We start from the raw sequence: 27,635 nt of genomic DNA, 5'->3' as shown, positions 1-27,635 counted from the left end.
AGCGTATCTACCACTCCTCCCAGTTTAGTATCATCTGCAAATTTGCTGAGAGTGCAATCCACACCATCCTCCAGATCATTTATGAAGATATTGAACAAAACCGGCCCCAGCACCGACCCCTGGGGCACTCCACTTGACACCGGCTGCCAACTAGACATGGAGCCATTGATCACTACCCGTTGAGCCCGACAATCTAGCCAGCTTTCTACCCACCTTATAGTGCATTCATCCAGCCCATACTTCCTTAACTTGCTGACAAGAATACTGTGGGAGACCGTGTCAAAAGCTTTGCTAAAGTCAAGAAACAATACATCCACTGCTTTCCCTTCATCCACAAAACCAGTAATCTCATCATAAAAGGCGATTAGATTAGTCAGGCATGACCTTCCCTTGGTGAATCCATGCTGACTGTTCCTGATCACTTTCCTCTCATGTAAGTGCTTCAGGATTGATTCTTTGAGGACCTGCTCCATGATTTTTCCAGGGACTGAGGTGAGGCTGACTGGCCTGTAGTTCCCAGGATCCTCCTTCTTCCCTTTTTTAAAGATTGGCACTACATTAGCCTTTTTCCAGTCATCCGGGACTTCCCCCGTTCGCCACGAGTTTTCAAAGATAATGGCCAAGGGCTCTGCAATCACAGCCGCCAATTCCTTCAGCACTCTCGGATGTAACTCGTCCGGCCCCATGGACTTGTGCACGTCCAGCTTTTCTAAATAGTCCCTAACCACCTCTATCTCCACAGAGGGCTGGCCATCTCTTCCCCATTCTGTGATGCCCAGCGCAGCAGTCTGGGAGCTGACCTTGTTAGTGAAAACAGAGGCAAAAAAAGCATTGAGTACATTAGCTTTTTCCACATCCTCTGTCACTAGGTTGCCTCCCTCATTCAGTAAGGGGCCCACACTTTCCTTGGCTTTCTTCTTGTTGCCAACATACCTGAAGAAACCCTTCTTGTTACTCTTGACATCTCTTGTTAGCTGCAGGTGCGATTTGGCCCTCCTGATATCTTTCCTACATGCCCGAGCAATATTTTTATATTCTTCCCTGGTCATATGTCCAACCTTCCACTTCTTGTAAGCTTCTTTTTTATGTTTAAGATCCGCTAGGATTTCACCATTAAACCAAGCTGGTCGCCTGCCATATTTACTATTCTTTCGACTCATCGGGATGGTTTGTCCCTGTAACCTCAACAGGGATTCCTTGAAATACAGCCAGCTCTCCTGGACTCCCTTCCCCTTCATGTTAGTCCCCCAGGGGATCCTGGCCATCTGTTCCCTGAGGGAGTCGAAGTCTGCTTTCCTGAAGTCCAGGGTCCGTATCCTGCTGCTTACCTTTCTTCCCTGCGTCAGGATCCTGAACTCAACCAACTCATGGTCACTGCCTCCCAGATTCCCATCCACTTTTGTTTCCCCCACTAATTCTACCCGGTTTGTGAGCAGCAGGTCAAGAAAAGCACCCCCCCTAGTTGGCTCCCCTAGCACTTGCGCCAGGAAATTGTCCCCTACGCTTTCCAAAAACTTCCTGGATTGTCTATGCACCGCTGTATTGCTCTCCCAGCAGATATCAGGAAAATTAAAGTCACCCATGAGAATCAGGGCATGCGATCTAGTAGCTTCCGTGAGTTGCCGGAAGAAAGCCTCATCCACCTCATCCCCCTGGTCCGGTGGTCTATAGCAGACTCCCACCACTACATCACTCTTGTTGCACACACTTCTAAACTTAATCCAGAGACACTCAGGTTTTTCCACAGTTTCGTACCGGAGCTCTGAGCAGTCATACTGCTCCCTTACATACAGTGCTACTCCCCCACCTTTTCTGCCCTGCCTGTCCTTCCTGAACAGTTTATAACCATCCATGACTGTACTCCAGTCATGTGAGTTATCCCACCAAGTCTCTGTTATTCCAATCACGTCATAGTTCCTTGACATCACCAGGACCTCCAGTTCTCCCTGCTTGTTTCCAAGGCTTTGTGCATTTGTATATAAGCACTTGAGATAACCTGTTGATCGCCCCTCATTCCCAGTATGAGGCAGGAGCCCTCCCCTCGCAGACATTCCTGCCTGTGCTTCCTCCCGGTATCCCGCTTTCCCACTTACCTCAGGGCTTTGGTCTCCTTCCCCCGGTGAACCTAGTTTAAAGCCCTCCTCACTAGGTTAGCCAGCCTGCTGGCAAAGATGCTCTTCCCTCTCTTCGTAAGATGGAGCCCGTCTCTGCCCAGCACTCCTCCTTCATGGAACACCATCCCATGGTCAAAGAATCCAAAGCCTTCTCTCCGACACCACCTGCGTAGCCATTCGTTGACTTCCACGATTCGACGGTCCCTACCCAGGCCTTTTCCTTCCACGGGGAGGATCATCAAAGGGATTTGAGAAGGTGCTCAGGATCATGAAAGTATAGGCCACTATTTTGTACAAAACCCGAAGCTGTACTAGTAATAGAACACTGGAGAAACCAGAATATAACAATAAGTATCAGCCTTATGATCAAATTCCAGCTTTACCCACTCCAATGTAGGCTATCTGAGTTCCAGCCCTAAACTCTCTGGGTGAGTATGTACTTGCAACACTGTGAAGGCTGCACGCTTGACCTTTGGGAGACATAATGCTTTGTTCCTATCTAGTAACTCCTTCTGAACAAATAAGGGTTTGTTGTTGGATATTTATACAAAAAGAAAGGACAATGACTCTTCAACTGAAACTTTTTATACCAAAGTAAATTCCAGTCCACAGAAAATGTATGGACAGATTGTAGAAGATTTTAAAAAGGGGACTATATGGAATAAATTACACATAAGTAATAGGTTACTAGACCTTAAGAATGTCAATCCAAAGGTGTTTCTTTAAGATTGTGCTCAAAATGGGGAAGGATGTGTTCTCTCTAGAATCTGATGCAGTGTAAAGCTAATTACATTGTTTTCTATTGCAAAGGGACTTGTATGATTACTTCATACTGCTAAAGTATCAGTAAAATACAAGTTTTTCCTCTGTTAACCCCATGATTAACATTTGTTTTTTGATCCAAATCAATACAGCAATAGCGAGTTTCACAGTTGGGAAGAACTTATAGCAAAAGCTGGATCACTTAGGGGAAAGTTTAGAAATCCTCATTGTAATAGTATTGTTCCCTCCAACAATAAAATCAGTTTTTCCCCTTGCTTTTATGGAATTCATGTTAATTCTCTTATAACAATATGCTGTATTTTCTAGCTTAATCAGTTATTACTAAAATACTTAACTTTAAATTAAGTACATTTTGATTTGAAAATGATGTTTGCTTATTTATGCGGTAATACAGAACATGTGATAATTTGAGTTGCAACTTCCAGGTCTTTAATGCAAATTATACAAATTTTATTGTAAAAGTAGAAATGTGTGGGGAAATTCTGGCCCCACTGAAGTCAAAGCACATTTTGCAATGGATTGCAATGAGCCCAATTTTATCCATGATAAATAGTACATAACCTTGTGGCACAAAACTGCTCAGTCTTAACATCTTTTTTCCTTTAGCAGGTACTCATTTATGCACAGTCTACTGTCCTAAGACTCAACTATGCCCTGGAGGTGCACCTGTACAAGGGAGTAAGGAGGAGTAAGAGACCTCTTATGCCCCTGCATGGGTTGCCTGAACCTACAGTATGGACATACAGGATCAAACAGGATTTGTGCACACATTGCTTGCCAACCCCATTACAAGGAGGCTGGGAAATGGATTGGGCTTTGTTCTGTCCTTTGCCAACACACTGGCCAGCAAAGCTGGAGTGGGAAAGGGGTAGTTGTTTTCTGTCAATTTAGATCTGAAAAGTTTATTTCAGATATTTTTGTGTCCTATACCAGAAACAAATTACTATCCCCTGGAGCTACTGGAGTGCAGGTAGGCAATGTATTTTATACATTTGCAATAAAAACCTCAATTTTTGTGATTCCCCAGGGACCAATAAATCCTCCGGTCTTTGCTCCACGAGAAGCATGGGGACTTTGACTTTTTTCACCTCTCCTTCAGCAATGGCTCCCTCTTGATTAGAGCATAGGGTTTCCTACAGTTGCACACACAGGGGGAGGGTAAAGGAGCAGAGGAATGGATGATGTAGTGCTTGAAAATTGGTAATTTGCATAGCTTGGGACTTTGGGAGAAAATTAGGTTCAGAATTCTCTGTCATTATTTAAGAACAGAAAAATGGGACTCTTTCCACTTTTGATCACACTTTAACCGCACACTGGAAAAAGAAAGAATCCCCAGTTATAAGTGCCTGGTTTAAATAGGTCTGGGACATGTTTCTAATGGAAAAGCTTGCAGACAATACAAAAATGGGGCCCATTGATTTCAACATAACTTGGCTCCCTTAAAAAAAATTATCAGAATAATATTTCAAAAAGAACCAAGAGACTGGCTACTTTCACAGCTTGTTCCACTATAAGCACAGAGTTTCCCTGGCACACGTGTATTGCTATTGTATTTTTGGTTTCTCTATTTCTTATTCTCTTTGCCACGTGCATAGCTATGCAGTTATATTTCTCTTAAGTTGTTTCTTTCACTGTTTAATTTTGTTGATTGTGAAAAGAAGTATTGTATTTTTTGTGGAATATTTAAAAAAATCTTTTGCATATCATGGTTTTAAAGGTTTAAAGCTTTAAATTAATAACTCAATTTTTTAACATTTTGACTTTTCATTAAAAAGGATATTATATTATATTATATTATATTACATTATATTATATTTTGATTTATGTAAGGATTTTGATATAGTGTTGCATGACCCGCTCATAAACGAACTAGGGAAACATAGCCTAGATTGAGCTACTATATGGTGGGTGCATAAATGGTTGGAAAACTGTTCCCAGAGAGTCATTATCAGTGGCTCACAGTTCAGCTGGAAGGGAATATTGAGTGGGGTCCCATAGAGATCGGTCCTTGTTCTGGTTCTGTTCTCTGTCTTCATAAATGATTTAGACAATGGCATAAAGAGTAAATGAATAAAGTTTGTGGAAGATGACAAACTTGGAGGGGTTTCAAGTGCTTCTGAGGATAGAATTAAAATTCAAAATGAGCTGGACAAACTGGAGAAGTGGTCTGAAGTAAATAGGGTGAAAATCAATAAGGACTAAATACTCCACTTAGGAAGGAAAAATCAATTCCATACATACTCCATGGGAAATGGATCTGAAGATTATAGTGGATCACAAGCTAACATGAGTCAACTGTGTAACACTGTTGCAAAAAAAGTGAAATCATTCTGGGATGTATCAGCAGGAGTGTAAGCAAGACATGAGAAGTAATTCTTCCATTCCACTCTGCCCTGACAAGGCCTCAACCGGACTACTGTGTCCAGTTCTGGGCACCACATTTAAGGAAAAATGTGGACAAATTGGAGAAAGTCCAGAGGACAGCAACAAAAATTATTAAAGGCCTCGAAAACATGACATATGAGGAATGATTGAAAAAATTGCGTTTGTTTAGTCTGGAGAAGAGAAGACTGAGAGGGGACATAACAGTTTTAAAGTACAAAAAAGGTTGTTTCAAGGAGAAGGGAGAAAAATTGTTCTCCTTAACCTCTGAGGTTAGGACAAGAAGCAATGGAGCAGCAAGGGAGGTTTAGATTGGACATTAAGAAAAGCTTCCTAACTGCTAGGGTAGTTAAGCGCTGGAACAAATTGCCTAGGGATGCTGTGGAATCTGTCATTGGAGGTATTTAAGAAAAGTTTAGACAAACACCTGTCAGGAATGGTCTAGTTATTACTTAGTCCTGCCGAGAGTGCAAGGTACTGGACTAAATGACCTGTTGAGGTCCCTTCCAGTTCTACACTTCAGTGATTCTATGATTATCAAAGTTGATAAATGCAAAATAATGTGCATTGGAAAGCATAATTCCAACTATACATATAAAATGGTGGGTCTAAATTAGTTGTTACAACTCAAGAAAGAGATCTTGGAGTCCTTGTGGATAGTTCTCTGAAAACATCTATTCAATGTGCAGCGGCAGTCAAAAAAAGCTAACAGAATGTTGGGAATCATTAAGAAAGGGATAGATAATAAAACAGAAAATATCATATTGCCTCTATATAAATCCATAGTACACTCACATCTTGATGTTCAGATATGGTTGCCCCATTTCAAAAAAGATATATTGGAATTGGAAAAGGTTCAGAAAAGGGTAACAAAAATTATTAGCGGTATGGAACAGTTTCCATATGAGGAGAAATTAATAAGACTGGGACTTTTCAGCTTGGAAAAGAGACAGCTAAGGGGGGATATGATTGAGGTCTATAAAATCATGACTGGTGTGGAGAAAGTAAATAAGGAACTGATATATACTCCTTCTCATAACACAAGAACTAGGGCTCACCAAATGAAATTAATAGGCAGCAAGTTTAAAAGAAACAAAAGGAAGTATTTTTTCACACAATATATAGCTTGTGGAACTCTTTGTCAGAGCACGTTGTGGAGATCAAGACTATAACAGGGTTCAGAAAAGAACTAGATAAGTTCATGGAGGATAGGTCCATCAATGGCTATTAGCCAAGATGGGAAGGGATGGTGTCTCTAGTCTCTGTTTGCCAGAGGCTGGGAATGGGTGGCAGGGGATGGATCACTTGGTGACTGCCTGACTGCCTGTTCTGTTCTTGGGGGCACCTGGCATTGGCCTGCTGTCAGAAGACAGACTACGAGGCTAGATGAACCTTTGGTCTGACTCAGTATTGCTGTTCTTATGTTCTTATTATGAAGAAAGAACAAAGAAAAATAACTATACTGAATTATGCCACAATATCTAGTAGAAAACAGAGGCTTTTTAACAAGGGATTCCTTGAAACCAAATCTTGAAAGTTAAATATTTGGTATGTTATTCTCCATTCGGCACTGCTAAACTAAATTAATTCACTTCAGAATGCTGATTTGGAGTGTTCTGTTAGTGAAAATATTTTAAGTAATAACACATCTCTTTTCTTTAAGGCTAGATAATGTTTATTCAGTTTTAAAAATAGATTTTCCACAAGACTTGCACTTAAGTGTAGCCAATTTTTAGTGTAAAATATATACAATGGTATATACAATGGTAACCCTATACAGTTTTCACATATTTTATCATTTTTAATGTTGATTTTATGACGCATTTACAAAAAAAATCACATTTTGGTTTATTCAAACACTGGTAGGGCTAATAAAAATACGACTATATAATGGAACCTTCTTTTGATAATCTAGCACTATATAGATTATCATCATCTGAGCCCTCATCCTGCAAGCACATACACACATGCTTAACCTTATGCATATTAGTTATCCCATTCAACTCAAATACTTAATATAAAAAAAACAGATCTCAGTGAGACTCGTGTTTAAATGATTGCAGAAACAGTGCCTTGCATATTATTACTCTCATACAACCATAATGCAGCTTAACACATGGAGAAAAAATAATTTTAAGATCCTATTAGTTACTTTATTGACAACAGGATTCCCTAAAAATTCAGTAGCTATTGATTACATGTAATTATATCTTGTCCTGGATCTGTTATGTTATGCTGATATAATTGGAGCAATTATGACAAATTGCTGGGTAGTAACTTTGAAAGGGCTTATGTTATTTTCTGCCTTTACAACCAGTTTTGTATGGGTTTGATTTAATTTAGTTTTGGTCTACCTAACCCCATGAGTCACCAGCTCAGTTGTATATCAGAGGAAGACCCCAGTAGTCACTCAGCCATGATGTAATTTAGTCTCCTAAGAACCACAGCAATGCTAAAATAAAATCTCTGTGATGGTCAAGCCATCTGTCCAGAGGGTAAAAATACTACTCATCCATTTCAGTGATAAAAGGTCAGAGATAATCATTTGCTTCTGTATTCTTAATGGAAAAATGTGCCTTAAAGGGTTGACAGCTACCATGCAAAATGTTTTATCATATCAGGAACGTTATTCATACTGCATCACCCGCACAATACTTTGTGCCAGTTGCTATCAAGTGCTTTGCAAAATAATACCACCACCCTGCAGTACTGTATAGCATTGTAATTTTTTATTACTATTAAATCATGTGGAACAACATTATTTTTTCCTGATGATTGCCTTTGTTATACTGATTAAAAATATTTTAATAAACTAGATAAGAATCCTTCTTAAGGAGAAGAGGTGGATTTAAGTAAATACAAAACAAATTGGATATTAGTATATAGGAAGAAAGTAAGATTGATGATCTGACAAAACATTAATTAAAAGAAGAATGTTACCAAGACCTACTCATATAATTCAATTGCACATAATTCAAAGGCAAAATTAATTTACTGTTTCTTATTTGACAACAAAACAGCATCTTTTTATAGATTTTTTTTAAATCAATGCATATAAGACATACTTAAACACTCCCATTGGAAATAGTGATATTGAAATAGTGTTATTTAACCTTTGCACTTTGAATTTAAATTTCAAGAACCTCACAGAAATGGCAGAAAATCAACTTTCCAATTGAACAATTTCACAGTTGTTTCTGTAGGTCTGTGTTAGTTTGCAAATATTGAATCCCAATTGTTTTATTAATTAAAGGAAATAACATAAAACATTTGGTGTAGATTTGTTCTGAGCAGTTGCCAATGTTAAGCCCAACATATGTTGAATATTTTAGTTAAATGTGATTTATTGCAAAATTTACCAATAGTGGCTGACAATATTTTGTTTAAGATTATTTGCTAAGTGTCAGCAGTTTTAAATATTAAATAATATTATGTATTTAAATGCCAAATACATGTACATATTTAATCCCTACCAACTCTGTATTAATTTATTATGCAGGGCTGTCAGTACATATGATATGTTCCAAATGTGTCTGGTTATGTCTACACTGCTCCACTGTTCAGACTATGGGGATGTGAATAGCAGTGCTCAACAAAATGCTGCGCTTTAACTCTCCTGTGTGGATGGCTTGGGCACAAAATAAAAGGTTGATAGTGTAGTCCTCTTCAGACAGGATTATATTAATGCAAACCAGGAACCTTTTAGTTTGTTCCTGAAGCATCCAGATGGGGGAGTTACAGTGTAGCACTTTTGTGCATCATGCTATTCACACCCCTGAACTGTGGGGCGATGCAGACAAGCCCAAATTTCTTTTTCAGCACAAGACTATGAATCATACAAAATGGCAGTGGAGATAATAACTTCACCTTTAATGTTTTGTCTGGCAAGGAAAAAATAATCTTTATCCCTGATTTTAAGTGCATATGCTTCTACAAGCAAATAGGAATTGTTAATATAGCTTTGGATATATTTGGATACAAAGGATACATTTGTTCAATATACAAATGACTGCTGAAAACAAAGCCTTTGGCACTGAAATATGCAAAAGTCAACCAAAGCTAACATAGTCTGCCTGGTTACATAGAAGATATATTGATTGACATTCTCACTGTCTTGGAAATAAATACAAAACTTAAAACTTTGTAGCCCATGAAGATTCATTTTAGGCATAGGACACCAAAGCTGTGCTGAGGTTCAGGAATCACTTTTCTGTCTCCTTAATTAGTTACATAGGACCCGTAGGTTCTTCTTCTTCATTATTGTTTTATACCAGATCACACATTTCTTAAAAAGATGAGTTTCCCCCCTCCCCAGATGTTCTGAAACTGTGCTTCTAAACTACTTCAAAGTAAATGATAATGCAGTTTCTATCTCACTTCACTCGTAATCCAAGTTTCCATGGACATTCATGCTTTATTCTCAGTTTCATATTTAGTCTACGGTGCATACATATTTCCAGATTATTTATAATTTACACATGTCTCAGGCATATTTATAATATGATTGTGGTATGGACCTTGGATTCTTCAATCAGATCTTGACAGACTGAAGGGCCATTGTGATAATAATATACTTTTGTGTAAATCTATGGTACAGTGGTTGCCCTTAAAAAATTGTCAATTTCACTTTTGATAGATAGGCAATGTGACTTCAGTATTTGCAGAGTTCCCTATTAATTGTTTTTTTTTAAAGTACAATAGAGTAAGTATTTGGTAAATATTCTTAGTATTTGAGAATACCTAAGGAATTCTCAAAAAGAAAAGGAGTACTTGTGGCACCTTAGAGACTAACCAATTTATTTGAGCATAAGCTTTCGTGAGCTACAGCTCACTTCATCAGATGCATTCTGTAAATTCTGAGGTGACTGTGTTTATTTATAAAAGGCGCAATTAACAAGTTTTAAAGGTGAACATCATGTGTACATAAGTATGAGACATCAGCAACCTCCTCTCCATATCATCTTATTTACATAGTTATGTTCTGCCATCTTTACTCACTTTGAGTATTATTTTGTGCTACAAGAAATCCTACTGAACTCAGAATAAAGTATTATTAAGCAAGAGTGACTGAACTTAGCCTATAACAGACATCCAAGTATGCTGTATGTTAAGAGATAGGTGAAGGAATAGTGGGAGAACATAATTTTTTTCTCAAACAATATACAGATATTAGGAATTCATCTGAAGCTTTGACTTTAATACTTTACTGCCATCCTTGGCATTGGCCACTCCAGTTCTGCTCCCTATCCCACTCAAACATTTCAACAGCTGTTTGGTGCCTTCCTGTATCCCCTTTGAGTTTCTATTTTAAAAATTTCAGTCTGAAGCTGTTTAATGCTCCCAACTGAGGTTCTCTAAGCAAAAAATAAACTATCAAAGGAGGCTGAAAGCAAGTGAAGCAGGATTGACGGAAAGTGTGACCATTCTCACAGTTCAAAGAGATCATGTATTTAAAACCATGGCCTAGCTGCTGTTACTTTATCAAGGCTACCCTGGATGCTAAGCTGCTTTGAACATTTAGTTTTGATTTAAAGTTAAAGACAGGAAACATTTATACAGTAATGCTCCTGATTTGGTTCTTAGAGTTTAGACAAAAAGCTTGAAGTCATCCAGATGTTTGGAAGATCTGATCAACAGAAAGATATTTTCTGATGGGAGGGAGAGCCATCTGATTTGAAAGCAGGTAACTGAGAGTTATTAAAAGAATAATTTAAAATTCACTGAAAAGTACCGAGCATTACCACTTGTACAATGGAGTCTGGTCCATAACTGGGGCTCATAGGCACTACTATAATCAAATAATAAATATAATAAAGGGGGACTGGATTTTCCAAGAGATTAGAAAAGATATATGTGGCCTTTAACCATTTAGGTTACCATTTAATATCTCGCCCAGACTTATAGAGACTGAAAAGACTGCATTCCATGAGACTTGGTCCATGCATTCACCAGGTCACTTTCAGCTTATTGTCTACATTCTAATGAGTTAGTGGTTCCAGTTCAGGTGTTAATGGAAAATTGCCCACATCAGAAAAACTATCACTTCAAATTATATTAATTGGCACCTTTGCAGTGATAATGTCAGCAGAAGGTACAAGGAATTTCTGATTGAGTTACCTACTCATCTGAAAAAGTACCTTCTCCAAAACAGAGCTGAGACATATCGGCAGGGCTGGGGCAGGACGTCTACACTACCACTGCCTATGCTGTTTGTGTGGATAAACAGAGGACTACAGTGTTGTCAATTGGACTCTTGAAGCTTTCCTAGAAACTAATTAAACTTTCAAACATTATGGCCAAATTTTCAAATATGAACACCAAAAGTCCACACACACACACACACACACACACACACACATTGTGTATGCAGAACGAGACGTTTGATTGCACATGCAATGACTGTGGTCATCACTAAAAAAAAAATCATTTTCCAATAGCTACCACACAGTTATCTCTGAAATGCTCCAGCTTTCCCTATGTTTAGAATAGGAACTAAATAGGATATCTCAGATGTCTCACTATCTGGTAAGATCTAGTAAATAATAAACATCTTAATGACAACCACTGTACCATGACTTTTCATGCAAATGGGCTAATTGTGCATGCAAAGTACTGCGTAGGTGCCTACCTAGTCTATTACGTGTGTAATAACCATTTGCCCACACAGCAGGACTCTACCTTTTGGAAATGTGTATGCAATTTCAATATTAAAAATATATATCATTGAAATAGCAAATCTTTTTGGTCTCATGTCTTACAATACATCAGAAGCAAACTATAATGACCCCCCAAAACACACTTAGGTGTTTTACTGTTTAACTATTTTAAGGGAGAAAATAATTCACTGTGGAGATCATTACAATGAAATCCTCATCTTTATTTTTTATAGAGACTCAAAGACCATAAATTAAGCTCCAAAAAGAGTCCAGTGACAATTTAAAAGAACTTTATCTTAATTATTGTTTCTCTCATCTTCTCAGTTCATTTAAAGTATCATATTGAACTGAAAAGCTCATGAAGCCTTTAAAAAGCAGATGCTTTCTGCTGAACTAGAGAGCCCCAAATGTTTATTTTTCAATATGTTAAAGGAAAAGACAAGGCCCATTGACATTGCTGAGATGAATCAAACCGATCTGTCTCATTTGGCACTATAGTTGCTTAGAATTGGAAAAAGATGCACGTAGCAGGTGAAGCAAAGTCTGCTGAGCGAGAAGACAATCCTACCCAAATTCAGCCCTGTCAAGCTGAGAAAATAGTTCTTGCTTTGATGATAAACTGAAAAAATGTGATAATATTCCTCAAATACCACAGATATCAGGTGGGCATAAACAAGTCAGGGATATATTTTTGTAAACTGTTGAGCATCTGAAACTGAAAAGTATTCAAAATACAGAAAATGAGCTGAGTTATTATAAGCCATCTTTTCTAAATAAAATTGCTGCACTCTGAGCAAAATTTGCTAAACAAAACAGGTTTACAAGAAAACAGTACCTGCTGTGGGGTGACGCTTCTTTAATGAACTGCTGTACCAGAAAACTTCAGCAAAGTAATTCATGAGAACTACCCTGAAAGATACACATTAAATCCCAAAAATGGTGGCCTGCAGTACTACTGCCAATTTACATTATCTTGGTAGGTGACATAACAATGTACCTTATACATGTCAATGCAATACATGCTATAATAAAAGGCTGGTTCAGCAGTTACATCTTTCAGATACTCTGACATGTGAACACACACAAAACAGGGATTAACTAGATCTCTCAATACTATCTGTGTGATTTCTCATATCTATAATATAACCATGGGCATTGGTTCTTAATTATTATCTTTCCCATAATCACATTTTTCATTAATCTGGAAACAAATCCCATCAAGTCAATATTAGAGTCACTGACATTCCATCCTTGGCTCTGAAGGTGGATCTGTGATTATTATTTCCAAAATATGGTATCCTGCCCAAGCTTTTGCTGGGGAACACACGGTAAATTTGTATATGCTCTAGTTTTATGATGTACTGTGTTGCACTTCATACACAGCTGAAGACTAGCTTTGGTTAATTAAAGATTTTATTGCACACTAAAAGACACAGTGCAGAGTAAACAATACTGCACACAAAATGAAAGGCTGCATAAACACGTACACAGCATCTCTACCGCCACTTCATAACTGCTGAAAAATGCATTTAACAATTATTCCATTCTGCTCTCACAGTGAGTACACAATGACCTTGGTCAGCAGTTTCAAGAGTAATGCATCAATATATGATGAATTTTATGAATTGATGTTTGTGGCTCAGAACATCTTTTGGTTATAAACAAGCTTTTATTCTTCTCTGCTACAGTATGCACTCTTTGCAATGCATTATGCATGGCAATAAGTCTCATCCTGAGGGTGGAAATTGATATATTAAATTTACCATATTTTACTAGCTCTTTCTAGTAAAATGTCTCAATAATCTGTGTTACTTAGCATTTTCACTGCAAAGGATTTTGGACAGAATACATTTATTGCACATAAAGTATTTTCTAATCAAGTAAAATTAAGAGAATCCATCATTAATGAGTACATTTTTCACAGTGCAATTAACACAGTTGGCAGCAAGATAAGACTTAATTTTAGAGGTACTGAACACCCGCAGTCCCCACTGACTTCAACTGGAGTTGCGGGTACCCAGCACTTCTGAAAATCAGACCAATAGAGATGACTTCCCTTAGAAAAAATATGCATAATACAAAAAAAGATACATTTCTATGATTCTATGATTTTATGATTCTATAAACATCACTGCTTCTAAAATGTCCTTTTACTGTATGTTATATTTACTCTTAGGGGATATTCTCTATTGTATTCGCTCACGGTCTTTTGATATCCTGTGGCATTAAAAATTCATTTGTCTGAGCCACAAACACATTTTATATAGTCAATGTATTAATTCTGAGGAAGCTGGGGACAGAAATCCTCATCTTTTGTACATTGAAATAGCTTTATTGACGTCCGTGGATCTATGCTAATTTACACCAGCTGAGGATCTAGCCCAGTATCTCAAAGAGTGATTATCATTAGAGCTGTATGAATAAGCAATTTTAAGTTCAGTAGCTGAACCAAAAATCAAAAATAAATTTAGATTTTTGCTAACCTGAAACAATTTTTTTTTAGTTTTATGAAAACCAAGAAAGTTTTAAAAAGAGCAGTTTGGGTAAAAAAAAAAATTTCGATTTGATTTCAATTACCTGTTCAAAATATTTATTATAAATTAAAGTAACACTCAAAATGAAAAGTCCTTTTAAAACAAAAAGTCAAAATGTGTTTTTCTGAAAATGTTGAAGTGAAATGTTTTGACTTTTTAGACTTTTTTTCCCCCAACCAAAACAATGTGGCAAATTCAACATGAATTCACAAATGATTTCAGTCAACCCAATCTACAATTTTGGGCTAAAAATAGTTTGCCTGAAAATCTTTGCTTGGCTTTCATTATCATATCACTCTGAGGATAGGACAAGAAGCAATGGACTTAAATTGCAGCAAGGGTGGTTTTGGTTGGGAATTAGGAAAAACTTCCTAACTGTCAGAGTGGTTAAGCACTGGAATAAATTGCTTAGGGAGGTGGTGGAATCTCCATCATTGGGAATTTTTAAGGGCAGGTTGGACAAATACCTGTCAGGGATGGTGTAGGGGACTGGACTGGTTGACTTCTCAGGGTCCCTTCCAGTTCTATGCTTCTATGGTTTTCTTAGACATTGGTAGTTCAACCACCCCCTAATATTTACTTTACAAAAAGCAAATACTTCAGAGGGTTTTCAACTACTTAAAGATTACATAAGAGCAATAGTGAGAAAGTTATTGAAAACTAAATGGAAAAACAAATAACAAATTCAATTACCAAATCTGTCTAGATATTTGAGGGTATCACATACATAAAGATCAGTGATACATAACCAACCAACATCTGTATGAGGCATGAACAAACTTTGAGCCATATCCTCAGCTCGTGTAAATCTTTGTATCTCCATTGATTTCAAAAGCAATACACTGATTTACACCAGCTGAGGATTGAGCAATTCATCTGAGCAGCAGATGCAGGGGTTGGCATTACAATTTTGCCTCCCAGCTTGCAGTGCCACTTTATTGATACTAAAGTAAAAATGAATTAAACAATATATAGAGACATGAGAGGGGAAACAAAATGGAGAATAGAAGGAGTAAGGGGGGGAAATATATTTATTCCATGAATTTTCTATTTAATGGGTTTATTTTTTTAGAGCAAAATAAAAAAAATTACTGACAGCTGGCATGCTGTTGTAGAAGTATCAACAGCTGTACTCATACTCTCTCCTACAGCGTTTGGTGGTGCAATTTTCAGCATTTGTTTCACAGAAGAGGTGGTGGGTTTGGTGAAACATGCACAGAATGTATATTTGTAATTCACATACACGTCTTCACTGAATTCACAAGTATCTTCCTACTTTAAGCTATTAGCTAAACATATTAGAGGGGTCAATGCATAACAAGGGACATTTCTCAGACTTTTTTTTAAAATAACTTGTTTTAAGAGCACTTTTGCACTAGTTACTGTTACTAGGTTGTTAATATCAATGAAGATAAATGCTCAGTACACATTGACAGGTGAATGACTTTTGTTAATAGCAGTTATGATAGTTTGGGCTCATTAATTGTAGCATACAACATATTTGACAAATGTAGATTTTTTTCTGTTAGTGAATTATCTGTTAACACATTTCTTTTCTGATGTATTCATTATACTATACTATTTGACAAACACCTATTGCAAACATTTTTCAGTCTGTGAGTTGTGCATGACCATATTCATTTGGAATGCATCTTCATTTATTCACTCTTTGCCTTTCATTAATTATGATACACGATTGATCACCTAACTTGTATGGGCCAAAATTTTCAGACATAAGTACCTGAAGTGAAGCAACTAAATCGAGCCCCTCCTTATGTGGTCTGATTTTGAGACATGCTGAGCACCAATACAATCAAATGGGATGACTTAGGTAATTATAAGCCAATTAGCTTGAGATCAATCCCAAGCAAAATAATGGAAGGGCTGATGTGGGACTCAGTCAACAAATCATTGTGAAATATCAGTGAGTGCGGTTGTTTCTAGCTGAACCAACCAAATGTTATTCAATATTGTTGTCAATCATCTGGAAGAATATATAAAATCGTTGTTGACAAAGATTGCAGATGACATAGATATTGGTGGAGTATTAAATAATAAGAACTGGTCACTTATGTAAAACACTCTAGATTATTTGGTAAACTGGCACGATCAAAGTGTTTTAACACAGAAAAATACAAGATCACACATCTTAGGTACAAATAATGTAGGTCACACTGGGTATGGTACTATATCCTGAAAACCAGCAACTCCTCAAAGGACTTAGAGGTCATGGTAGATAACAAACTAAACATGAGCTCCCAAAGTGATGTTATGGGTAAAAAGGGGGTAATGTGGTCTTTTAGATGTATCAATAAGGGGATATTGAGTGGGACTAGGGAGATGATGTTACCTTTGTATATGGCATTGATAAGATCATTACTACACTAGTGTTCAATATTGCTGTCCACACCCCCAAAAAAAACCCCTTTAAAAAAGATGTTCAAAAATTGGACAAGTTTCAGAAAAGAGTCACAAGAATGATATGAGATCTGCAAAATGCACCTTACAATGAGGGGCTTAAGAAATCACTCTATTTAGCTTATTGAAGAAAAGATTAAGAGGCCACTTGATCATAGTCTATAAGCACCTATTCAATGAAAAGATATTTGATCCTAGATTGCTCATTAAGCCAACAGACAAAGGCATAATAAGATATAATAAATGAAAATGGAATATAGAAAAATGCAAACTAGTTGCAAATTTTCTGAACAATTTAATTAACCATTGGAATAGCTTATTAAAGAGATGGTAGATAAACAGCCGATATAGATGTATATAGTTCTGATAAAATCAACAATGATTTTCATCAGCTAAGCCTCAGACCAGAAGTCTGTAAATCAAGATTAGATGTCTTTCTTTCATATATACTCTAGTTCAAACATAATTGGACACAGTGAAAGAAATACTGGGTGAAATTCTATATCTATGCTATTCAAGAGGTCAGACTAGACGATCATAAAATAAATGATCATTAAACAAATAATAGTACACCTCAGTTTTTCATTGTTGGCTTTCAAAATGGCCCATTCAAATAGGCAAGGGGATGTAACTAAATGGGTGAAAATGCTACAATGTGTGAAGGTGGGAACAATATCTTTCTTTGTAATCTTGTGCTTGTCAAACTGGGCAAATAGAACTTTTTTTTGCTCCTAAATGGAATAAGAGGTCACATTGATTTGTAACTCTTTGTGTGAGACAGTGGGGCAGATCCTCAGCCAGTGTAAATATCTGTATCTCTGTTGAGGTCATTAGTGTTACACTAATTTGCTCAAGCTGAGGATCTGGTCTATTATTTTAGCAAGTTGTATTTTTTCTGATGCTGGGTCAGCATATTTCCCACGTGTCTTCGTGGTCTACTTATTTGTGGGATAGCACAATCAAGTACAGGGCCTGGAATAATGACACAAGCTTGAGTTCAGTAAGCAAAGAACCATGTCTATTTTATTAGTAGAAAAGGGTACAGAGGAGCTCTCCTCCTGCAGATGTTTTCTGGTACCTAACCTTTTTTTTCTCTCTACCAGAGGCAGAAAAAAATATACTCCACGGAATTTTCTCTCTGAAATATTTCCTAAGCTCATAATCCTTCCCCCTATGGAGGTAGCCAAAACTTTTGGGGCTGTGTGTGTACCGAACAACTCTCTCTCAGCCAGCACAGTAACTTGATTATACTGTATTAATATTTATTTGTATTCCAGTAGCATGCACAATCTATCAGCTGCTGCCCCACATACATAAAGACACAGCCATTTCAACAAAGAGCCTAAAATTTAAGAATGGAAGTAACATATGAAGGAGATGGAAAGGGATAATGTCAGAATATGTATAATTAAGCAATGTATATCTTTTTTTTAAGAAAACACGTATCAGCTGTACTCAACTGTCCCTCAATCTGTCTCCATGAGCTGTAGCAGTACAAGGCTTGTGACATATTGCAAAGCCATATAATTCCATCTTGTTTGGGGCAGTGTTATTTACTCACAGCTTTTTTTCCCCCCTAGATGTACCCACACACAAAAAGAGATGTGCATGTTCATGCTTCTGTGTATGGTATTGAACTGGCTGGGTGTACGTTCATGATTGCCCACTATAACACAGAATCAGAACTGTGGGTCATGGGCCCTGTATAGCTAACAAAGAAAACTGGTTTTAGCATTTGTTTTAGGACTGCGGGAAAAAAAAAAGTTTGCTACAGTCAACCCTCTCCATTCCACTTTCCCAAACATAACCCATTCCTGTCCACTATTATCACATGACCTTGTACATGGCCTGCCTAAAGGTTTTGGGGAAGGAGAGCAAGGTATTCTTTGGGAGAGACCTCAAACTTATTTAATTGACTTATTTAACATAAAAAGCATATGTATGAGGGAGAGTTTCAGGTCCATCCCCCAACCTTACCAAACATAGCATCCCATTACCGAAGTAAGTCCCAATCCTAGCGGTAAACTAGCTTCACAAGGAAAAGAACTAGACACTAATTTTAAAATAAAAGCTGAAATGTCCCTAAAAGTGTATAATTAAATCCAAAATAGAGGACTGACTCAAAGCTCCACAGTGCCCAAAGGCCAGCCATGATATTGACTAACGTAGATACCCTTGTGCAGTACTTTAGGAGCAGGGGGAATCTCTGTTCTTATGGCATAAATGCCCATGCACTGTAGTGACATCAAAGGCTGTGAGGATCTGTCTTCAGAATTGCTTAAATATGTGTACAAATATATCTATTATTACATAAATAGCCTGTAGGTAGCTATAACATGCTACAAATAAATAAGGGTAATAATATTGTTATACAATATTCTGGTCTATTGAATGTTGGGTTAGCAAAAGCAGGCAGCATCCCTGGAATGATGACGCAGGCACAAGCTCAGTAAACAACAGCCCCACAACTGTCTATGAATGGCAAAGGGCACAGATTCCTACTGTTGGTTCTGATGTGTAAAAAAAGTTTTGCTTTCTCCACAAGGCAAGAAGCACAGACTCACCGCTGAAGTGCTCCTCAGTTGCCTCCTGAGACAAAGGTCCTGCCTAGCTTGAAGGAGCCTCCCACTTCAGGGTCTGTCCGTGGGGGTGCCAGGACATGTCCTGTCACCCAGCAAGCACAGTAATACTTTTACAATTTATCTATATCAAAATAGATCTAGGTGCCCGTTTTGCCTCAGATAAATAGATGAGGTACGGTTACCTCAGTGTTTGCCATATTGTCAAGATTTCCTTATATTTCCTTTACACTTTACTGTACTATATGGAATATAAAAATATAAAATGATAACATTTCCAGATGACACCAAGCTGGGAAAGTTTGCATGCACTTTGGAGGACAGGATTAGAATTCAAAATGACCTTGAGAAATTGAAGAACTGGTCTGAAATCAACAAGATGAAATTCTGTAAAGACAAGTGCAAAGTACTTCACGTAGGAAGGAAAAAATAAATGCACAAGTATGAAATGGGGAACAACTGGCTAGGTAGTAATACTTCTGAAAAGAATTTGGGGATTATAGTGGATGAGAAATTGACTAAGAGTGAACAATATGACGCAGTGATGAAAAAGGCTCATGTCATTCTTGGGTGTGTTTTCAGGTATATCGTATGTAAGACACAGGAGGTAATTGTCTTGCTGTACTCAGTGATAGTGAGGCCTCAGCTGGAGTGATGCATCCAATTCTGGGCACCACACTTTAGGAAAGATGTGTACAAAATGGACAAAGTCCAGAGGAGAGTAATGAAAATGATAAAAGATTTAGAAAACCTGATATATGAGGAAAGGTTAAAAAACCTGGACATGTTTAGTCTTGAGAAAATAACACTCAGTGGGGACCTGATAACAATCTTCAAACACATTAAAGGCTGCTAGGAAGAGGTAGGACAAGAAGTAATGGGCTTAATCTGCATCAAGGAAGATTTAGGTCAGATATTAGGTAAAACTTTCTACTATGTAGTTAATCTCCGGCATAGGCTTCCAAGGGAGGTTGTGGAATCCCCATGACTGAAGGTAGTTAAGACCAGACAAACACCTGTCAGGAATGATCTAGTTTACTTGGTCCTGCCTCAGCACAGGGTGCTGGACTTAAGGACTTTTTGAGGTCCTTTCCAGCCCTCCATTTTTATGATTCTATGGAATGCCTAGGGAATACAGCAAAGGCTGAGACAATGTTATTTAGCTGTCTACTTTTTTTAAAAGGCAATTTTTTAAGGTTTGCCACTGTGCAATGTAGGGACCTGGTCCTGCAAACGTCCCTGCATATGTCTCCCGTTACTTCAGTGGTACTCCTCTTATGAGTGAAGATATGCATATACATGTTTGCAGCATGGGACCCTGTGTGTATATCTAATTATGCATACACACTCAACCCTTATTATTCCACAGATTTTAAGAATCCATCACGATAATATCTTATTCCTGCACAACAGTTAAATTACTTTTCATAAGCTTTTAAAAATGGAAAAACAACAAAAATTAAGATTAATGTTGGTTGTACTCTAGTATTTGCATAATTATTTGATCAATCTCCCTATAAGAATATTTAAAAAACAATTTTATAGTAAATGAAATGCCAGGAACGTTATATTATATTACATAAGTTGTATCCCCTAAAATCACAATGCTGATTTATTGCTGTGATCTACTATTTAAAGTATGAATGAGAACTATTAAACTCTCATTCCAGAAGGGATGTTTTATTATTAACAGATGCATTCTGACGGGGGAGTCTCACTCTAGCATGAAATATAATTCTTATTTCACCATGTGTTTATTCATTAGATATCTATTGGGATTCAAACATGGGTCAGCTGTTGGTTCAGTCCCTTGTTCTTGGCTCCTGTTTTCATCAACTTCCTATGTGATTCTGGTCATTTTGTCCCCAGTGACCTATCTGTTGTTATTCTTCTTCCTGTGTAAACACTAATCAGTCTACTTCCATGAGTGCACATGATTTCTTCTCCTCCTCTCTACTTTGCTTTAATAAAAAAAACATTTTTCAAAAATGGGAGGACACTCACTTTTTCCCGCCTCATTTTTCAAGCACAGAAACATGGCATTTCAAATTTTTAAGTAAACAAAAAGTCCTATTTTTCATAGTGACAGCAAGGAGCAGTGATGTATGAACCTGCAAGTCATATAATGACTTATCCCTGATGATATTTGAAGAAGCCTCCATATATTTTTAAAGCAAGTCAGAATGATTTGTTTTGGCACTGCATTGCAGTCCTTGGGTTTTTTTAAGCTTTTAATATGCTATGTTTCATTTTCCATGGTGTAGATCCTTCATTATATATTAGAATTCATCTGCTAAAATCACTGATAAGTCTCAGAATAGGCTGAGCAATACTATACTGATAGCAGGAATATCCTCTATCATTAAGGCTGGATAATGGTTTGTATTCCAAGGCACTATATTTAGTCACTCATAGCCTTCTGAAACTCACATTCTGAGCTGTGATTTTGCAGGTTTGCAGGCTTCAGAAAATTGAATTTGTCGATAAGGGCCTAGATTGCAACAGCCTTACTCATTCAGAGTAGTACCTAATTCTAATGCAGTCCAACAGTTCAGTAGAACTACTTGTGGTATAAGGTACTATTCAAAATCCATAAGAGTATGACAAACTGGCCCAAAGTTAGAGTAAAAATGGTTCAGCCATAAAAGGAGATAGAAAAATAGACAATTTCCCTTCTCTTTTTTTTTTAAAGTAAAATCCTACAACTTTGGCACTCTTAGTGCAGTAGGGGAAGTAGGATCCACAGCATTTCTACAATATTGCACAGGTAGGAGGGATGGGGCAATAAGGGTTGAGAGATGAACAATACCTGGGTTGTAATCAGCTGCAAATTCCTGGGAGAAAATACCCCTGATAAAGTATTGCCCTGCTGGAGCATGTGCACCAGAACTAGACTCTGTGCATCTATCTCAGGGGTGGGCAAAATACAGCCCATGGGCCAGATCCAGCTCATGGAACAATTCTGTCCGGCCTGACATGACTAACATTTCTGTCGGGCCTCCTCTGTCCCCTCGCAATCTCCAGCTCCGGGCTGCTCAAAGCCCCACGGCGGGGCGGGACGTTCAAGCAGGCTGCCTGCCTGCTGTGGCCCCACGCCACTCCCGGAAGAGGCCACTTGCTGCTGGCACATCTCTGTGTACCCCTGGCAGGGGGAAGGCAGTTCTGCTTGCTGCCCCTGCCCCCAACACTGCCCTCACAGCTCCCATTGGCCGGAAACCTGTTATGCCTTTCTTCTGCAGCTGCATACCTGGTCAGTGTGAGGACGCTGACCCATGCCCCCTGTAAGAGAGAGGGGACTATATAGGTTAATGCTGGTGCAGAAAAAGCCCTCTTTTACCTGGACCAGGCAGAGCACCCCCTACCCTCCCTCCCATGGAAGTGGTGAAATACCAGGTTTTGGCAGGATTCGCTATGGGCACTGTGCTAGTTGCTCTTTCCTCGAGGGGCAGGGAAGGAAATTGTCCCTCACAGTCAGATTGACCAAAGCAAAGTGGGGGTTTTTTGCCTTCTCCACAGAGAGTTCAGGGGAGCAAAGGGGGGCTTCATCGGGAGAACATGAAACATGAGTTAGGCTATGATGTCACACTTCATTATACAAACATGGGGCAGATATCCAGTTCATGTACTCCATAGGGAAGGGATACACTGATCAGATAAAATGGATTGGTAAAGAATTTAAAGGAGGTATTCTTTAAAGGAACAGAAATGGGGGGAGAGGGCATCATGGCTCCTATTACTGGTATGGGGGGAGCCAACTCCCCTTCCTTTATAAACCCTCCTTAACCCTCATTAGAGGGAGGAATTGGTGAGGTCCCAGCAGTGGGTTGTCTCAGGACCAGGATGGGTAACGAGGAGGGATGATGGAAGCCCTCCGGGTAAATATTGAAATGATTTTGGAATTACCTGCATGGTACAATCAGCCCATTCCTACCAATTATAGTGCACTACGCAGCCCAAGCATCTGCTCCTCCCCGGGGAAGGTCTGCGCTGCACACAAGGCCTGTGGGGCTGCAGAGGCAGGAGCTGGGGGGGGCTGCTTTGGGGGACCCCACAGGCCCAGAGTGGCTTGGGGGATTATCAGGGGGCCTGGTGCCGGCAGCAGGAAGCGGAACGACCCATTCCCAGCCCACTTCGCTCTCCCTGCCCCGGCCGTGTCGCTCGGGGGAAGGGGCTTGGAGGAAGAGGTCTGTCCCCGCCACAGTGCACTCACCGGGGGCGGGAAGCAGAGTGACACAGTGGGGAGCCAGCGGAGTGGAAGAGGCTGGGGCTGGGTTGCTCTGTTTCCTGCCACAACCGGTGAGTGCGGGGGTAGGCCTGACCCCTGCTGCCAGCGCCAGCCCCCACCCCTCCAGCTAATTCCCTGGGCTGCGTCCATCACGGGGGGAGGGAGCTTGGGAAAAGGGGTGGAAAATGGCAGCAGGGTGGGGGCAGGAAGAGACGGGGCAGGGGCGGAGGGAGTTGTCCTGGGGATTGGACTGCCTAGCAATGTCCCTGGACCTTGCACTGGGTGCACCCCACAGGGGGGCCAGCTGGGGGATGGGGCTGGCACATACGAAACACGCAGCTGTGTAGGGCACCATGAAATTTAGAGCAATTTGGTGCCCTAAATTTAGGGCGTATTCTGCGTATGCGTAAGGACGGCCCTGTGTACACTTTTATCTGTATACGCATAGCCGGACAACGGTAAACTGTAGAAATAACTAGTAACATGAAGCATCCATGTTTAGTCCACCTCTACAGTGCACTGCATTTCAAGTGCCTCTGAACATGCTGCAGACGGAGAGAATACACTTCCTTTTCAGAATGATCCAAGAGAAAAAATAAATGCCACAGCAAATATATGTGTGGAGATACATATAAATGCACATGCACTCACACACTCACATATGGAAATGCTTTCTGAAGGACAAGTGCACACAACCCTCAACTTAAAACTGTGCAACATACACTTGACATAGTGCAATGAATGTCTGTTGTGGATTGACAATGAAGAATGAGAAGGGCTACAAATAACATGTGTTCTCTTTAAAACAGGGGTCTTGGACCTAAGTAGGAACATTAACAAATGGCTCTTATACATCTGTATCCTCTTCTTCTTTGCAATTACTCTGCTTTTCCAGGGACCAGAGCACATTGTGTCTTTCTTAGGGTTAGTAATGCATATGATTTTAAAGCGGGGGGAGGAGAAGGGGGGGGCAGAAAGGGAAAAACACATTGAGTTGGTGGTCTTGTGTGTCTAGGTATAAACAGCCTTTATTTTCAGAACATAATCTTACATAAAGGCTCTCTCACTCCTCGTCCCCTCCCCACACATTCTTTCTCCCATATTCCTCCCTACCCTTCCCCCACCCCCACCTCCACCTCAGCTGTGGTTAGTAGGGAAAAGAAAAGAGCAAAAATTAGGTTATTTTTGATGGAAAAAATCCACATGAGCAGATACTTGAATCATGTCCTGTGTTGTACAATGTTTGATCATAATCCACTCTTCAGATAGCTTGCCCACAGATGTAACATTACCCATATATAGATAAGAAGGCTCAATTTAGTCTTTCTGTTGCCTGAAACCAAGCAAAATAATTGCAAAATGATTAAAAGCAAGTATTAACTATGTGCAACACATACCTAATGATGCTATCACGATCTATTAAATGGTAGCATTAGCATTAAACAAATAGTGAATACTGGACATTAGGGTGGAAATAGTCAATACATGGCTCATTAACATAAGCAGTTATTAAAATGATTACTTACTAGTATGGTGTAGCTGCTATTGTGCAACATTATAAAATAGGAATGCATTTATGTATGTATCTGCCTCACAACATGGTTGCCTTTTAAAGGTAGCTACAAGAAAAAAAAGGAACTATTTATAGCATCTGATATTTTGTGCCATTAAACTTGTATGACTAATCTAAATGACACAAAGTGTACCTGCTGGGATTTCAACGCTAAAATCACCCAGAATAACCTGTCTTTTATTATATTTACTGGTGTTAAACAATATTGGCCTACTGGTTAAAAATAAGGATCTCTGCCTCCACAGGGATTTGGGGATCAGCCTCACTGTGACTTGTGGGACAATACCACAACGTCTGCAGGGGGTACTAACATCTTTGTCTCTCTCCCCACTCCTTTGCCTTTTCTCCACCTTGGTTGTTTCTTGTACACAGACTCTCATTACCCTCTTGTACTAACAGAGTATAAAAGCACCTGGGGGGGGGGGGGAGGGTGAGGTGTCCTAAATAGCCTCTGGTATTGAATGGACATCCTGGGTCCCAGGGATTGCCCACCACCCCACAAAGGAAGGAAATAGGGGCAGGACTGAGAATTGAACACTCTCACTCACTTGCCTTCTGTTGTTGCATCAGACCAGCTCACAGCAATAACAAGGTACATATATACTATGGGGGAGAAGAAGGGATAGTTTAGGATTAAAGCACAGTAAGGTCAGGAGAGATTGTTGAGTTCCCATCTCTCACCAAAATAAAACAAATACCATTATTTTAAGGTGGAATTTGTTGACTGGGTTTTTCTCCTATGTTCAAATTCTATAAAGTGTAAAACTGATGCTATTAATTAAAAAGATGAGGGAAAAGGGGAAAAAAAGGTCACAGAATAGAAAAGATATTAGATAACCAGATGGTGGCAATCCTCATTTATGCCATCATCCATTGTGGCAAGCACTTACACACGGATAGAGGAATGCTGGTCTCCATGGAGCCTCAGCTCCAAAACCAGATTAAAATCTGGCTTACTGTGTTTATGATCCAAGAGCCTCCTAATGCCAATTGGCAAGTGCTTACAAGAATATCCAGTTTCTGGTTTGTATATTCTGGTTCACCAAAGAATGTCATGTAAAGTCTTAAATGAAAGCCAGGGTCACAGTGGTTATTGATATTCTTGTGAAATGTATGTACAGATACTACGTAAGGAGTTATGCATGTATGCTGAAAATGTATGTTCTTAGATTCTGTATCACAGCAGAAGTGGAAAGACAGGTTTCTGACAGACAAAAGATGTTTATTTACCGGTCTTTCAGTCAGATGCAAATTAAGCATTGTAAGCCAACACAGTGGATACCCATTTACATACAAAGTTATCACAGAGATATGAAAGCACAAGGAGAGAGTTCAGAGGAAAAACAAGTAACCAGAGTTATACTGACTCTGAGTACAGTCAGTGAACTTTGGTAATATAAGTAGAAAGCAAAGAAGACAACCCCTGAGTCTACACCTAGGAAGTAAACTGGCAGTGCATGTACGTTCATGAAAATGGGATCACAACTGGCTTTGGTTGAGACATTGCAGAGGACTTTGGGGGTAAAGTAAACTTCTTTAGACAGGAAGTTATCCTGTTAAATTTAGTCTCTAGAAAGCATGTTATGATTTTGTTTTATATGTAATATTTTGTTTCCAATATTCTTACTTACTATCACTTATAATTCTTAGAGTATATTTTTTAGAAAACATCCAATCTTGATTTAAAAATTGTCAGTGATGGTGAATCCACCATGATTCTTGGTAAATTGTTCCAAAGGTTAATTATTCTCACTGTTAAAAATGTACAGTATGCCTTATTTTCAGTCAGAATATATCTAGTTTTAATTTCCAGCCATTGCTTTGTATTATACCTTTCTCTGCAGGACTGAAGAGCCCATTATTAAAAATGTGTTCTCCACGTAGATACTTACAGGCTGTAAACAAGAAACCCCCTAACATTCTCTTTTTTAAGCTAAATAGATTGATCTTTTAGTCTATCACTATGAGGCTTATTTTTTTAATCCTTAAATCATTCCCATGGCTCTTCTCTGAACTCTCTCCAATTTAGCAATATCCTTATTAAATTGTGGGAGTCAGAACTGGACACAATATTCCAGCAGTGGTCACACTAGTGCTAAATAAAGACCTAAAATAAACTCTCTACTCCTATTTGAGATCCCCCTCTTTATGCATCCCAGGGTCATGTTAGCTCTTTTGGCCATAGCTTCACACTGGGAGTTCATGTTCAGCTGATAATCAACCATGACTCAAAAATCTTTTTCAAAGGCACTCCTTCCCATGACAGAGTGCGCCATCTTAGAAGTATGACCTACATTCTTTGCTCCTAGATTATACATTTATATTTAGCTATATTTAAACACATATTGTTTGTTTGCACCCAGTTTACCAA

This window comes from Natator depressus, chromosome 5 (genome assembly GCF_965152275.1).
Source record: "Natator depressus isolate rNatDep1 chromosome 5, rNatDep2.hap1, whole genome shotgun sequence".
Lineage (NCBI taxonomy): Eukaryota > Metazoa > Chordata > Testudines > Cheloniidae > Natator > Natator depressus.
The sequence above is the reverse complement of the archived record's forward strand: the minus strand, read 5'-3'. Positions refer to the sequence as shown.